This window comes from Peromyscus maniculatus, chromosome 13, assembly GCF_049852395.1.
Source record: "Peromyscus maniculatus bairdii isolate BWxNUB_F1_BW_parent chromosome 13, HU_Pman_BW_mat_3.1, whole genome shotgun sequence".
NCBI lineage: Eukaryota > Metazoa > Chordata > Mammalia > Rodentia > Cricetidae > Peromyscus > Peromyscus maniculatus.
Window position 1 is genome coordinate 4,224,371 of NC_134864.1, and position 17,150 is coordinate 4,241,520.

General features: G+C 48.2%; 1 long non-coding RNA gene across 1 annotated transcript; it reads right to left on the reverse strand.

Annotated features, from left to right (window-relative positions):
- Positions 1 to 217: 217 nt before the first annotated feature.
- Positions 218 to 9,994, reverse strand: LOC143268253 (uncharacterized). The gene is made up of 2 exons (XR_013043947.1): positions 7,721 to 9,994; positions 218 to 6,880 (listed from the first exon to the last, which is right to left on the reverse strand). It is a non-coding gene; the product is annotated as an uncharacterized LOC143268253 (long non-coding RNA).
- Positions 9,995 to 17,150: the final 7,156 nt, after the last annotated feature.

Here is a 17,150-nt window from a genome sequence, read left to right on the forward strand (position 1 = left end):
ATATTTCTGTAATTCCAGGACCTGGAAGGTGGAGGCAGAACTTCAAGAGTTCAAAGCCAGCCCAAGGGCTGGTAAAATGACTCAGCAAGTGAAGGCTGAGTTTGACCCCTAGGATCCATCACAGTGAGGTGTAGCGGTAACGCCCGCATTACCGATACCCGTTCACCATGTCCGAGCGAAGGGCTGTGGATTAAAAATAGAGACAAGAGACAGCAAGTCATTCATCAAGATTGGATGTCGAATGCCCTTTATTGAAAGAGGGAAGAAACCTTAAATACAGGTTTACAGCACAAATGGAGGAACCCCCGGAGGGCTATCAATGGTCTACATTCCAGACCCAATGTTCTACATTCTTGCATCTAAGTAGTTAACGCCCAAAATGCAGGATACACAAACAAGGAACTTCCCTTAAGCATTCAGAAGGGTGGATACCGGCAGGGAATCTGAATAGGGAGGACATCTGAACAAGGTCAGCAAGCAAGGCCGCAGCCACTCACAGTTGGGGGCCAGGGCCCATAGCGCCCACAGGTCCCCCCTTTTTATTAAATGAGCTTCTGTCTTAGGTTGCGTGGGACCAACAGACCACCTTACCCGTCATAGAGACACCTGCCCAGGCCACACAAGTGCTCTGTCTTAGGTTGATGGCAGCCCCCCAAGCATTACCCGTCTCTGAATACTCATTATCATACAGACTCAACCATGTGAGCTATAGAGTGACTGCTGCCAAAGATCTCAAAGTGGCACTGGGCTTGCAATCTGTGTGACACAGAAAAGACCAACAGAAGTCCTAACCCACCCATAGCCAGGAGGCTAACGGCAATTGAACCATTCCCTTCTTAAACGAGCCTTACTGCAAATTGGAGTCCTTGTAAGGTGGTATCCCATAAGCAAATGGAACTTGAGTTTTAATAATTTTTTACAACTTACAAAGCCAATTATAATGTATAAAAGTGGAATTAAATTTATCATGCCCAATAAGAAGAAAGATTAACTAACTGTGGTAGCTACTTTTGCTGCCAGGGTCTCCATTGTGCTAGCTGTAGTAACCAACTATGAAATAGCAATCCCAGAAACAATAGCAGCAGTGGCCACCACTGCTATAACAGCAACAACGGCAACAGTGATGTCAGAGTCTCTTCTGGAGCGTGTGAGCATCATCTGTGTCTAGCTGCCACGGTCCACTGGCATGGACACGGCTCCAGGAACACGAACCACCAAGGCCCATTTTTCTTGATCCCAGCACTACTTAGGCTGGCAGGTCTGCAAGAGAACAACTGAGAAACATAAAGAAAACAGAAAACAAAAACAGCAAACAAGGAGCAGAACTAATGGCCTCAATAATGGCTACATTCAGGCTCACAAATTTTGAGGTATCTTCAAAAAGGCTAGATGAATTTCAGGAGGCAAATAAATGTTGCACAGAGCCATTCCTGAAAAGTAGGTACTACACCAGCTTGAGGGGGGTTGCAAAATGCGAAAAAGGCTGAGCTGGCATGCTACTGTTAGCAAATGAAGTTTATTGACCTTCAGAGTTATCCTTAATCTCCAAGGTGTGATACATTCTCAATGTTTTTTGAAAAAAGTTACCATACATTACCTTTTGAGGAATCCAACCACATGGCTACAGTTCCTAGGCTTACAATAATGTTTGCCAAGGCTGGCCGTATTGGGCTCTCAATCCCCATTGGCATCAGAAGGGGAGAGTTTTTTACAAAGGCCCAATAGGTCTCTGCCATGTTGGGATTCAGCAGCAGCCACAGGGCGCACACAGCGTTCAGGAACCCAAAGAGGAACTTCATTGTCCTGTGAAAAGACACAAACAGATCCCCGGGCCCACACCAACATCGGATCGGGTCCCCTCCAAGTGCCAGTAGAAAGATCTTTCCATCGCACCAGAGGATGATTTGCAACAGGAGCCCTCCAGTGCTTATCTGCAGCAGATACTCCAGCAGAATCCACTGATAAAAAATTTAAAATATATAAAACAAGGGAAAGAATAGAATGTGGAGAGGAGAGATGAGCCCCTAGCTCCCCCCTTTTTACTTTAGCAATATAAGTTTTTAAGGTACGATGGCAGCATTCTACTATAGCCTGTCCTTGAGGATTATAAGGAATACCAGTCTTATTAACAATAGAAAAATCTTGGCAGAATTTTGAAAATCCCGTACTACTGTAGGCGGGACCATTATCAGTTTTTATGCATTTTGGCACTCCCATGTAAGCAAAAGCATGAAGACAAGGATTTTTTACATCCTTAACCTTTTTCCCTGAATGGACAGAAGCAAAAATTAGAGAAGAATATGTATCAATAGACACATGGACATATTGTAATTTTTCAAAGGAAGGCATGTGTGTGACGTCCATCTGCCACACATGATTAGGTAAAAGTCCTCGAGGATTAACTCCCAAATGAGGAACAGGTAAAAATTTTACACAAATAGGGCATGATTTAACTATCTGAATGGCTTGTTCCCGGGTTATGCCTGTATGATAACAGAGAGATCCAGCATTAAGATGATAACGCTGATGTAACTGAGTAGCCTTATCAAAGGCGGAACAGACTAATGTGACAGCCATACGAGTAATGGCGTCAGCCCTCTAATTACCTTTACTTAGAGGTCCAGGCAATTGAGTATGAGCTCTAATATGGCCCACATAAAGGTTATGTGAGCGAGACCATATAAGTCCTTGTACTTGTAATAAGTATTCATGAATGGAAGAAATGGATGGTATGTAGGCTGTTGTTTTCAAAGGCATAATGGCATGTGCCACATATTGACTATCGGTATAAATATTTACACTCTCATCAGAAAACATTTGTAAAGCAAGCAACAGCGCCTGTACCTCTGCCACCTGGGCAGAAGTGCCCTGGACTTTTATTCTCTTTATTATGTTACCAGAAACCACCACAGCAAAACCACGTGAAGTGCCATCAGTAAATACCACACGGGCCTGAGGAATAGGAGTCATTTGTACTATCTTGGGAAATATAACACGATGCAATTTAAAAAATTGACACACATCATTGGAGGGGTAGTGAGTATCAAACTGACCCTGCATGGAGCATGTCAATATGGCCCAATCATTATCATTAGCTTGCAACCATGCTACTTGAGACTGGGTGTATGGGGTCACCACAATATCTGGCTCCTTACCAAAAGTTTGAACACTTGATTCCCTTAAATATAATCTGAGCGACAGCCTGTGGATAAGGAGTGATGATTTTTGTTGGAGAAGCTGGGGAATGTACCCATAAAATAGGACCTGTTTGCCAAAACATTCCAGTAGGTGAATGAGTAAAACAAAATATCAAATACAATAAGGGAGAATTAAGATCTATATACTGTACGTGAGCCTGTTCCAGGGCCTCTTGCACACGTTGTAGGGCTACACGTCCTTTAGCTGTTAATTTACGGGGAGATGAAGGGTCAGGGTCGCCCTTTAAGACATCATACAAGGGGCGAAGCTGACCTGTTGGAATTTTTAAAGTGGGCCGAAGCCATTGAATATCTCCCAGAAAGGTTTGGAAATCATTAAGTGTGTGTAGCTGATCCATACGCAGAGTAATCTTTTGTGGGTGTATGCCCGTGTGTAACAATTTATGACCTAAATAATGATAGGGAAAAGATACCTGTACCTTTTTTGGGGTTATCTGTAAATTAGCCAGGCTAAGAACCTCTTGTAAATTAGAAAAGGCATCAAAAACAAGTTTTTTATCTTTAGCAGCCATTAATATATCATCCATGTAGTGAATTATATAAACACCTGGAAAAGCTTTTTGAACTGGAGCTAGGGCCAAAGACATATAAATTTGACATATAGTAGGGCTATTGGCCATTCCTTGAGGCAATACCACCCACTGATATCTCTGATAAGGTTCCTTAAGATTTTTTGAAGGAACACTGAAAGCAAAGCGAGGACTGTCCTCGGGATGCAAAGGAATGGTGAAGAAACAATCCCTCAAGTCAACCACAATTAAATGCCAAAGTTTAGGAATTGCCACAGGGGCAGGCAAGCCAGGCTGTGTTGCTCCCATGAGAAGCATGGTTTTATTTACAGCTCTAAGATCCTGTAATAGCCTCCATTTTTCTGATTTTTTTTTAATAACAAATATAGGTGAGTTCCAAGGTGAAGTGGAAGGAATGATATGTCCAGCATCTAACTGCTCCTTAACCAACGCATACGCAGCCTCCAATTTTTCCTTAGTAAGGGGCCACTGCTCCACCCATACAGGGTCATCACTCTTTTAAGTGATTTTTATCGGTTGTATTATTGAAGGCTGCTGTGCAGTGACCCCTATGGAAAAGACCCTAATCCTCTAGTATCGCCAGGACCCCTAGTGACACAGTTTTTGTCTGCTGCAGGGAGCGGGTCTCCTTGTAACATTTTCCCTAAGCCTTTGTCCGGGCAGTAGCCCTGACTCTTTAGCATCTGTTGTACAGGCTGTGTAGTAAGCACCGCTCCCATACCGTCTAACACATCCCGTCCCCACAAGTTTACTGGAATGTCAGGTAGCACAAATGGTTGAAAAGTTTCTGCATGACCTTCTTCATCCTTCCAATTTAAAAGTAGCTTGCTCTGTAATGGCGTCTGAGCTGTGCCGATACCTTGTAAGTTAGAGGTAGAATTTTTAAGGGACCAAGCTTCGGGCCAATGTTTTAAAGAAATAAGTGTCAGCGCCAGTATCTAAAAGACCCCGAAAACTGTGATCATTAACTTTTAAATTTAGCATGGGTCTTTGTTCTAAGGTGGAAACCCAGCATCCTAGAGGGCCCGTAGAGCCAAATCCACCCTCACCTCTGTGTGGTTTAAGAAAAGGATTATTAGTATGAAAGCGGGGCATCAAAAGCAGTTGTGCTATGCGAGCACCCTGGGGAATAATAGTCACCCCTTTACCAGCCTCAACCATAATTTTAATTTCCCCTTCAGAGTTTTCATCTATCACTCTTGGAATTACTCTAATACCTTGCATAAGAGCGCTACTCCTGCCCAGAATCAGTCCTAAAGACCCTGCAGGTAGTGGACCCATAACTCCAGTACCGAGAGCCTGGGGACCCATCTGAGGTGTTAATACTGTTCTGGTGGAGGAGCAGAGGTCCAATCCTGCGCTTCCAGGGGTGCCTCTGATAAGGTCTTGGACAAAAAGGGGTTCCTTCGAGGAACAAACTGGATGGGATGGTGGGAAACTGGGGATGGGACAGGTGTATCCAGGGCTCCGTACACCTGGCTTCGGGGGGTCCGGAGCGGACCCTGCTGCCCGTTTCCCGACGGTGGTAACATATTTCCCTGAGCATAAACCTTAGATCCGCATTCATTACTCCAGTGATGCCCCTTTTTACATCGCGGGCAAAGTCCCGGTGTCTTTGCCGTTGCTTGGGCTCCAGGACAATTTTTCTTAATATGACCTTGCTGGCCGCATCCAAAACAGGTTTTTGGGCGGTTTCCTCCAGAATTAATCCCCCTCATGGCTGAGGCCATTACCTGTCCCATGATGTGATGCCCATCTATATCTCTACATAGTTTAAGATAATCATTTAAGCTCTTATTTTTATGAGGCCTAATGGCCTCCTTGCAATATTTATTGGCATTTTTAAAGGCCAGTTGCTTTACTATGGGCATGGCTTGATCAACATCCCCAAACACTCTTCCTGCTAGTTGAAGCAGGCAATCTACAAATTTTGCAAATGGTTCTGACGGCCCTTGAATGACTTTAGATAGTTGTTCACCAGCAGCTTTATTAGGCAGCCATTTCCACGCTCTGGTAGCGGCCACACTAATCTGTGCATAAACTGCAGGATCATACAAAATCTGTGCTTGTAAAGTGGCATACTGCCCTGTACCCGTGAGCATCTCAAGATTACGAGCCGGGAAGCCTGCAGCAGCATTTCTATTAGCTGTAGTTTGACAATGTTCTTGAAACTCACTCCTCCAAATTAAATAATCCCCCCCAGAGAGAGCGGCGCGACACAGCTGCATCCAATCGCTAGGGGTGCAATTTAAGGCAGAAAAAGATTCAAGTATAGCAGTGGTAAAAGGAGCATGGGGCCCATATGACATCACAGCTTCCTTGAGCTGTTTGATGCTTTTAAAATCTAGAGGATTGTGCTCCCTTTGTCTCTGCCCTTGAGCATTTTGAGTCTCTATAACCGGGTAAGCAACTCCCCCCGTCAATCCCTCCATGGGTGCGGAAGGAAGGACCTCCGTGTTGCAAAAGTCAGGGTTATGGGTTGGAGGTCTATCCTTGCGAGAAATCTGTGATTTCCCTCTTAGGCATCTAGCATCCTTTTCTGATCTGACTTCTACATCATCACCCTCTGAAGATGACTCTGTAGAATCGGAAGACGACTCTGCCGAATCAGAAACATCAGAAGTTTGAAGGGTTCTGAGAGCTTCCTCTATCTGAGACTCCTCCAACACAGCTTTAGCTTCATTTAAGTGTTCTTGGACTTCAATATCATCACTAAGCAATGCATCCTTAACCAAGCGCCACAAAGAAAAAGTAGCTAAGGACACGGAATCAGGCCCTTCTTTATGCAAATATTTCTGTAAGTCAACCTTGACCTGTTCCCAATCTGGTATATTAAATCCTCCGGAGACCAGAAACCAAGGACTAGCATTCTGGAGGATTTGAACAAAATCTTTAGCCGTCTTGCTCTTAATAATAGTGCCTTGCCGCCTCAACAGTCCAATTAATTGTTCCTCGAGGAGTGACTGTGAGCTAGCCGCACCCATTTCAATCCACTCTTACCTTTAAAATGCCGGCCGGCCTTCCAAGAGTGTCTGTCAGCTGGTCCTTCTTTCTCAGATCTCGGTAGGAACCTCCATTTGTAGCGGTAACGCCCGCATTACCGATACCCGTTCACCATGTCCGAGTGAAGGGCTGCGGATTAAAAATAGAGACAAGAGACAGCGAGTCATTCATCACGATTGGATGTCGAATGCCGTTTATTGAAAGAGGGAAGAAACCTTAAATACAGGCTTACAGCATAAATGGAGGAACCCCCGGAGGGCAGAAGTTCGCTATCAATGGTCTACATTCCAGACCCAATGTTCTACATTCTTGCATCTAAGTAGTTAACGCCCAAAATGCAGGATACACAAACAAGGAACTTCCCTTAAGCATTCAAAAGGGTGGATACTGGCAGGGAATCTAAATAGGGAGGACATCTGGTCAAGGTCAACAAACAAGGCCACAGCCACTCACAGTCAGGGGCCAGGGCCCATAGCGCCCACAGTGAGGACTGACCCCTACAACCTGAGTTTGACCCCTAGGATCCTCCACAGAAGAGCCAACTCTCACAAGCTGTCTTCCAACGTACACAAAAACACAAACACACACTAAAATAATGAATTTAAAATTTATAAAAATAAATCCAGCCTAGGCTACATAATGAGATCCTATTTCTAATAATAATAAGAAGAATAGAGCCAAGGAAGTGGCTTAATAAAGTGTTTTCCACACAAATTTGAGGACTTGAATTCAGACTCCCATGTAAAAGAACACTCGGAACACAGAGGCTAGCAAATCTCTGTGAGTTCAAGGCCAGCCTGGTCTACAGAGTGAGTTCCAGGACAGCCAAGGCTGCATAGAGAAACCCTGTCTCAAAACAAAACAAAAAAGAAGAAGAATTGGAAGTTTAGGTTAGGAAGTTCACGCATGCCTGAACACACGCACAAACACCGTAATAATAATCTAAAATGGACATGTTTTTAAATACACCTTTAATTATTGCACTGCTCCTCTCCTGCTCAGGGAGAAGCCGGGTCTCAGGCTTGCTGCTCTGAAGCTTCTGGAGAATGCAGCTCGCGCCCTCTGCTGGAGAGATGGCAGCACCGCTCTATACCTGCAGGTTCCAGACCCAATCCTCGACACTGGAAAGAAGCGGGATGGGGGGGGGGGGCAGATGTTGAGTCTAGGCTGAGATAGCCCGGTTAACAGGTTCAGGCTGGAAATTACCTCTAGGAAGATGCTAGGCATAAGAAGACGCAGGGAGGGGCTGGAGAGATGGCTCAGAGGTTAAGAGCACTGTCTGTTCTTCCAAAGGTCCTGAGTTCAATTCCCAGCAACCACATGGTGACTCACAACCATCTGTAGTGAGATCTGGCGCCCTCTTCTGGCCTGCAGGCAGACATGCCGAACATTGCAGACATGCTGAACATTGTACACATAATAAATAAATAAATCTTAAAGAAGCATTGTACACATAATAAATAAATAAATCTTAAAGAAGAAGACAACACAGGGAGGCCTGGAGAGATGCTCAACAGTTGAGCACTGGCTGCTCTTCCTGAGGATCAAGGTTCAATTCCCAACACTCACATCGCAGCTTAAAACCATCTGTAACTCCAGACCCTTCCTGGTCCCCTCAGGCACCAGGTACACACGTGTACACAGACATGTAGACAAAACACCTGTCACAGACTCTCCAACAGGAGTCATGATAGCTGAACAGCTAAAGTTCTTGGTGCTCAGAGACACAAACACCAAGGTCAGAGTCTTTCAAGCAGGGGCCAGCCAGGCCAAGGTATGGGACCTGGTGCAGGAGCCAGGGCAGGCAGGCCTTGAACCCAGGCCTAAAAGCAAGCAGAGTCCTGAGTCAGTAGAAACAGTGGTCCTAGAACAGGGTTTTCACGTCTCCTGATTTAATTTCTTCAACTGCGAGATGGACCCTGCACGGGCTAGTTTTATGTCAATGATACAATCCAGAGTCATCTGAGAAATGGGACTCTCAATTGAGAAAATGCCTCCACAAGATTGGGCTGTAGGCAAGCCTGTGGGGCATTTTCTTAGTGATGGATGACAGAGGGCCCAGCCCATTGTGGGTGGTGCCATCCCTGGGCTGGTGATCCTGGGTTCTATAAGAAAGCAGCCTGAGCAAGCTATGGGGAGCAAATCAGTGAGCAGCACCCCTTCATGGCCTCTCCATCAGCTCCTGTCTCCAGATTCCTGCTTGCTTGGGTCCTCTTGTGACTTCTTTCAATGACAGACTATGATGTGGAAGTGTAAGCCAAATAAACCCTTTCTTCCCCAAGATGTTTTTGGTCATGGTGTCTCATCATGACAATAGGAACCTAGACAAACGTCCCTTTTACCTCACTGAGATACTCTGATTAATAATGAATATTTTTCCTGGCATGTTGTGGCTCACACTTTTAATCTCAGGACTCAGGAGGCAGAGGCAGGTGGATCCCTGAGTTCGAGGCCAGTCTGGTCTACAGTTCCAGGACAGCCAAGGCTACACAGAGAAACCCTGTCTCAGAAAATTAATTAGTTAATTAAGTAACATTCTAGATATGAGTGTGATAGCATTCCCTGAGAATCCCAGCACTCAGGAGGTAGAGACAAAAGGATCAAAATCTCAAGGCCATCTTCGGCTATACCACAGCAAGCTCAAGGCCACCTGGGTTCCATGCAATGCTTCCTCAAAACAGCACATCAGGACTGCGTGGTTCTGTGGATGAAGGCACATCAGGACTGCGTGGCTCTGTGGATGAAGGCACATCAGGGACTGCGTGGCTCTGTGGATGAAGGTACATCAGGACTGCGTGGCTCTGTGGATGAAGGTACATCAGGACTGCGTGGCTCTGTGGATGAAGGCACATCAGGACTGCGTGGCTCTTTGGATGAAGGTACTTACCAAACACAGCTGAGAAAACCTGAGTTGGATCTCTGGAACCCACATTAAAAAGCCAGATGTGGGCTGGAGAGATGGCTCCAAGGTTAAGAGCACTGACTGCTCTTCCAGAGGTCCTGAGTTCAATTCCCAGCACCCACATGGTGGCTCACAACCATCTGTAATGAGATCTGGCGCCTTCTTCTGTATACATAATAAGTAAATAAATCTTTAAAAAAACAAAAAAAAGCCAGATGTAGCAGGGCTTGGTTATGTAAGCCTTTAATCCCAGCACTTGGGAGGCAGAAGCAGGAGGATCACTGTGAGTTCAAGGCCAGCCTGGTTTACAGAGTGAGTTCAGAACAGCCAAAGCTACACAGAGAAACCCTGTCTCTAAAAAGAAGGCAGGGAGGGGGTGAGGGGTGGGGGTGAGGGGTGGGGGTACAGATGAGATAGTTCAGCATCTGAAGGCTGTGTGCTGCCAAACCTGAAGATCTGAGTTCAAGCCCCAGGGTCCACAAGGTGGAAGGAGAAAACCAACCTTCATAAATTGTCCTATGATTTTCACACATGCACCATGGTAGACATGCACACACATGTGTGCACAGTAATTATTATTTTTTTTTTCAAAACAGGATTTCTCTGTATAGCCTTGGCTGTCCTGGATCTCCATCTGTAGACTAGGCTGGCTTTGAACTCACAGAGATCCACCTGCCTCTGCCTCCTGAGTGCTGGGATTAAAGGCATGTGCCACCACCGACCAGCTTAAATTTTTACTTTTAAAAACACAGACATGCACAAAGCCAAAATTAAAACATAAAAATATCCAACACAGTAAAGCTAAAATTTTCCAGAAATGTAATCTCCAAACTTAAATGGTATGGGCATTGGAGGTGGGGCTTTGGACAAGTACTGGGATTCAATAAGGTAACAGTGGTCTTACTGTAATTTATTTAATTAGAGATAAGGTCTCATTGTAAAGCCCTGGCTGACCTGGAACTTGCTGTAGAGACCAGGCTGGCCTTGAACTCAGAGATCTGCCTGACTCTGCCTTCTGTGAGTTGGAACCAAAGGTGTGTGTAACCACTTCCCGCCTTTTTTTTAGGGTGGGGGGGGCCGCTTTGTAAGGGAAGGGGGACCTGAGCTAGTTTGCTTGCTATCAAGCGAAGTACTGTGCTTCACATCTTGGTGAAGCAAGCAGGCCCCTGTCAGATACAGGCCCCTTGGACATCCCAGTCTCTAGAACTGTGAGCTAAACAGATGTCTATCTTTACAGATTCCCTAGTCTCAGGTGGAAGAACAGAAAACAGCTGAAACAGTATTAACAGTGGTGAATTCTGGGACTTGGGCAGCTAAGGAGGGAAACACTAGAGTTCAAGACTACCTCGGTCTACATAGCAAGTTCCAGACCAGCCTGAGCTGCAGGGGACTCTCTCAGAGAACAGACAAAACAACAAAGCCTTCTGGGGTTTCCTGTGCTGTGTGTCTGTCAGGAGTCTCTTCACTGCACACGACAGAGCTCAAGGTGAGGTTCTTTGGGCACAAACAGGATTGATGAGTTGTGTTAGGAAGAACCAGGGAAGCAATGACTGCGGGAACACCTGGTGTCCACCATCTTTCTCACAGCTTAGATCTCTCCCCTCCCACCACACTGACTTTCCTGCCAACAGTGAACCTGGTCTAGGTCCCCACTGCACACAGGTGGAACTCTACCCTTCATACGGCCTCATTAAATAGTCTTCTTTCCCACAAACACTGCCAGGGCCCCAGATGGGACCCGATGTTTGCCCAAGGCCAGACACAGCCCACTCCTGGACTCTAGAGCATGCCCACCACACCCACAAGCTTGTGAGTGCCCTGCAGCTGTCCCGTGACAGCGTGCTTTGGAGGGAGCCAAGACATTGGGATCTTTTTAAGTCCTCTCCCTAACTCCATGAAGTAAAGGACTATTCCTTTGCACGTGAATTTCATGCCAACCAATGAGGAAATAGGTTGACTAGCAACCTCCTGTATCATATTAGTACTTTTTCCCCCCCAAGACAGGGTTTCTCTGTGTAGCTCTGGCTGTCCTGGAACTCGCTCTGTAGATCATGCTGGTCTGGAACTCACAAGGATCTGCCCTCCTCTGCCCTCGAAGTGCTGGGATTAAAGGCGTGCGCCGCCACCGCCTGGGTAATACTAATACTTTTCAAACTGCAGCTTTAGGGGAGAGAAAACATCTTCTCACACATGTCTTCAACCACACCGAACTTGAACAAGGCTCACTAGAGCCTGGGAGGGTAACTGGAGGTGAAGGGTATGAGTTTCTGCATCTCACCTCCCAACTGGACTTCCAGTTTCAGTACTTTCTACTCAGCCATGATGTGGAAGAGACATTGTAAGTACAAAGTCCCGTTTCCTAACCCTGGAGCACCTGGCCTGGCTGCTCTGGAGGTGACGGTCACATGCACAAGCGCTTAAGTCAGGCTCAGGAGCGGAGGAGCAAACAGGACTTGGACAAAATGCAGGGAGCAGGGCCGCATGCCTCCTCCCCCAAGGCTGGTGGCCAAGCGCCTACATTTCCTAGGTGACCAGGGAGGAGAGAGAAAAACAGCCTGTGCTGCCCCCTGTTAGCAGAGCGGGAGCCCAGGTTGGGGCCCGGTGAGGAAACAGGCTGGGACAGAAGACCGGGCAGTGAAATGGGGTGAAGACAAACAACAAAGACTCTGTCCGCGAGAGCCGGGAGCAGCGGGCCACAAAGGGGCTTTCTCCGGTCCGACCAGCCGCGGGCAAGGCAGGGTGTCTGGGTTGTCGCAGGCCAGGCGGCACCGTTTCCTCCGAACCCCGCAAAGATCCCCAGTCTTCCAACCTGGATCCAGGCCACCGGGGGCCCAGCGGCCCCGCCCCGGCCCCGCCCCGCCGTCTCCTTGACGACCGTGACCTCAACGCCCGGGAGAGAAAGGAGCGTCCATGCCAGTTGCTACGCGACGGCCGGGTGACGTCAGTCCATTGAGTTTAGTTCCCCAGGCAACTGGCCGGACAGCTGCGCCGGGAACTATTTGTGTCTGTCCCTGGAGGGGCGGCGGAGCCTCCGGGGTCTGGCGCGGCCGAGGAAGCGCTCCCTCGGCTGCGGGCGGGCGGTGGCCGCCGCACAGAGGCCCTTTCAGGCCGCGGGCCGGGCTGGGCGGGGTCTGCACCCCCCGTGGGGCGCCCCGCCTTGGCTCCCTGCACCCTGCTTTTTCTCCCACTGCCCGGGAGGCCCCTGGACCGCCTGGCTTTGTCCCGTTTATAAACGCTCTCTTGCGTCAACCCTAGAAGAAAGAGGCTTCTGTTTGCGGCAGTCCGGTCCACACGGCCACCTTGGCTGGTACCCCAGTATCGGTGGTACACAGTAGGTGCCCAGCATTGGCATTCCCAGAGGGTAGGCGGTTCCTACGCTTTCCGAGCTGCCAGAATGAGAACCCCTTGTCAGTCTCTGGTATTGAGCTACTGGGCACTGTCTGGGGCGCCCTGGTGGGCAGATGGGCTACAGAGCTTTGGAACCTCAGTGCAAAAATACATCGATGAGCCCCTTGTACAGAAAAGAGTCACCGTGTAGGAAATAAGCCCAGTTCTGGCCACTGAGGGTGAACTACAAGTGTGTCACATACATGGTAAACTGAGGCAAGATAGCATCAGTCAGAGGAGAAAGGATAAGGCTCGAGCCTGGAGCAGAAGTGAGAACAAGCATGACATGATGGGAACAGAAAAAAGGTGTGCAGAAATAAAGCAATGACCCAAATTTGGGCCTCAAAGCTGGTCAAGGCCTGCCAGTGCCAGGGGCTCGAGATTCGGGGTGCTGTGACTGAGTCTCTGGTTTAGGTTACACAGCAATCCAAGCCTCTCCCAGGCTCCTCCCTCCCACTGGGCAGCCTTTTGATCCAGGTCCCTCACCATCTGTCTTCAGGGAGCAACCATCCCCCACAAACCCCCATCCCCCACAACCCCCCCATCCCCCACAACCCCCCCACCCCCCACTCCACCCCCACCCCCTACTCCTGAACCCCTCCCTGGCTTCACAGGCCAAGCACTGACTTTCAGAACACGTGTCTATCCGGGCAGCTCTGCCCATTCCTGGAGGTATCCTACTGGTCTGTAAATTCAGGCATCTTGGCTTCTTGTCAACAGCCAGCGGCTGCCATATGATATGGACCCTGGGTTCTGAGAGCAGGAGGTGGCTGTCGTCTTTCCCAGCGTGGTCTCTGGGCTGGCTTTCCAGTCGTCCGCAGTCGGGGCTGGACCGTTGAACTGGGGTTCGCTCCTTCTCTCCAGGCAGAGCCAGTGCCCTGATCCCTGTTTCACAGACAAACAAGGACATCGTGATCCCTGTACAATTTCAGGCCTACCTGGGCCCATGCCTTTCCCAGTGTGTCTCCCTGACAATCCCTCAGAAATCAGCCTTGGCTCAGTATCCAGAGCTGAAGAACAGGATCAACTACGTAATTTGTGAAAAAGGAAAATCCAGAGTTCCTTGTTCAACTGATGATTAGGAATTTTAGGCAAGGTGTGATAGTGCTCATTTGTAAGCCCCGTCTCAGGAGGCTGAGGTGAGAGGATCATTTGAACCCAGGCTGGCAAACAGAGATAGACTTGACAGAAAATAAAAAGGAATGGGGATTTAGCTTAGGTGGTAGAGTGCTTGCCTAGAATACTCGAAGCCCTGGGCTCGTTCTGCAGCACTACATAAACCCGGGCACGGTCCTAACACTTGCTAATATTTCCACCCCTTGGGAGATGGAAGTCACAGGACCAGAAAGTCAAGGTCATCCTTGGCTACATGTTCATGGGTTGTAGCTTCCCCATGCCTTAGCTTCCCTAAGGCCATCATCATTTTTATGATTCATCTCACTCTGCCCTTGAGACTTTTGCATGCACCCCTGGGGTTGGGGATGGGGCCTCATCTTCCTCTTGTTCAGACATACTCCCTGACCAGGACTCCCATCCTGGGTGGGTCCCACATGCTAGGCACTGTCCTGGGTTATCTGGAGCCTCTGCAAGACTGAAGGACTTACTCCCCAATGCTGCTGGCCACAGACAGATGGCCGCAGCTATCAGCTTCCCTCTGGAGACAGCCGTAATTACAGAAAACACCTTGCCTGGAGTCACACCCCCCTTCGTGGGTGCATCAGAGGACTGCTGTTCCTGGGTGTAAAAATGTGCAGTCTCAATTCAGGACTATGAGAAAGGACCACCCTTGTTCTGGAGCACCCCATGGCATCAGCCGAGGCTCCCCTGAGACGACCTCACCGTCCCCTTCTTGCTTCTCTGCCTGTCCCTGCCACCTTCTCCTGCCTTCCAGGAGGACCACCCTCAGAGACACTCCCCGCTGAGGCTGCTGCTTCCGGGTACCTCTGGCCTTTCCAAATACCTATCCTGTAATAGCCATTCCCTCAACGGGCCTACTCTGTCCTGAGCACTAGCTGTTCTAAGTGGGAATGGTAGAGCATGGTGGAAGACAAAGACAAAGAGGTCTCAAGGAGCTCGTTCTAGCAGAGAAGCAGCGAAAAAGCATCCCAAAATATAAGGCAGTAACAGAAAACCTGGGAGTGCTATTAAAACAAAAACAAACAAAACAGAGGCTGGAGAGATGGCTCAGCTGTTAAGAGCACCGGCTGCTCTTCCAGAAGTCCTGAGTTCAATTCCCAGCACCCACATGGTGGCTCACAACCATCTATAACTGTAGTTCCACGGGATCAGATGCCCTCTTCTGGTGAGCAAATGTACATGCAGACAAAAATTCCATACACATAAAGTACATAAATAAATAAATCTAAAAAAGCAAACAAACAAAACCAGAATGATACAACAAAGACTACTCAATCATGGCTCTGGGCAGCATGCTCCTGGCCAAGCCTGCTTTGTATCAAAGGTGCCTCTGCAGAAGGCAGCTCACGTAACGGGCTAGACTGGACCGCTTGCAAGTGGACACTGACCAGCCTCTTAGATGGGAAGGAAGGAGCTGGGTTTAAGGCTACAAAAGATAAGTGTGGGATGAGCTCTAATAATACGTAAAGACAAAGCTGGGAGAGATGATGTAAAGCCTAGAAGAATCCAGTTGATTCTAAAAGAGGTGGGAACGACTCACGGATTCTGAGGGAGGCCGGGAACTATGTGACAGCTCTCCACGAGGCAAACATGAGACGTCAGGAGTGATTTTTCTGAGACATGGTTTCTCATAGCTCAGGCTAGCCTCAAAAGAAGGAGGCCCTAGATTCAATTTGATCCAGTACCAGAAAGAAAAAAGAAAAAGGAAAAAAGCAGGAGTGAACTGGACATGGTGGTGCACGTCTTTGATTCCAGCATGGGAGGCAGAGGCAGGTGGATCTCTGGGAGTTCAAAGCCAGCCTGGTCTACAGAGCAAGTTCCAGACCAGGTTCATAATGAGACCCTGTCTCAAAAATAAAATACAGAGCTGGAGATATGGGTCAGCAGTTAAGAGCACTGGTTGCCTCTCCAGGGGGCCCTGGTTCAATGTATAGCACCCTCATGGTGGTTCTCAACTGTAACTCCAGTTTGTTTCATGGGCATCTGGTACCCATGTGCTACAAAGACATACACATGCAGGCAAAATACTCATATACATAAAGGGGGGCAGGGAGGTGAATCAACTGGTAAAATTACTTGCCAACCAAAATGCAATCTCCAGAACCCATAAAAAAAAAAAAAAAAAAAAAAAAAGGTGGATAAAGTGGCTGAATCTGTGATCCCAGCACTCCTGCTGGGAGAGAGAGGTAGATACAGTATCCCCAATGTTCTGTACCAGGGGGAAAAGCTCACATCCAAAGTACAAGGGCAGAAACAAGAGAGACATTAACTCAAAAGTGAGGTTGAAGCCCGGGTATAGTGACCTTGGCCTTCAGTCCTAGCACTCAGGAGGCAGAGGCAGACAGATCTCTGTGAGTCAAGGACAGTCTGTTCAACAAGGTGAGTTCCAGACCAGCCAGGACTACATAGTGATCCCCTGTCTCCAAGAAGAACAGCTCAAGGGCTCCGGAGAAAGCAACCACCAGACAACAGGTAGCCCTTGAACATTTTGAGTGGGAGTAGAAGATACATCCCAAGCTAAAACAAGGCTGCGAAGGAGGCAGGTATAAAGGTGAAGCCCAGAGGGCTGGAGCGGAGTCCTTGGAGCCGCTGGAAATAGGAGGTAAGGACTCCCGGAAACGCCAGAGAAGGCTCTACCAGGGACTGTCCCGGCAGATGAACTGGGACACCGGGACTCTGATCAAGTTATTTAGCCTCTGCAGCTTCTCTGTTGTGTTCTCTACAAAGTGGGGACAATGACAGAGGTGCAGGGAGGACCTTGGGATGAATAAAGGCACTCATTTAGTGGAGGGCTTCCCTCCGAGGGAGAGTGCTGCAGGCTGTGTTGTCGAGATGGATGCTGCACAAGAGCTGGGAATGGGCCGATGGCCAGAAGCGGCAGGCAGAGAGGAAGCTATTGTATCCAGGCACGCAGAGGAGGCAGCTGTTTTTGGAACCAAGGGATACAAGAATCTAGATAGCTCTGGGCCTTCT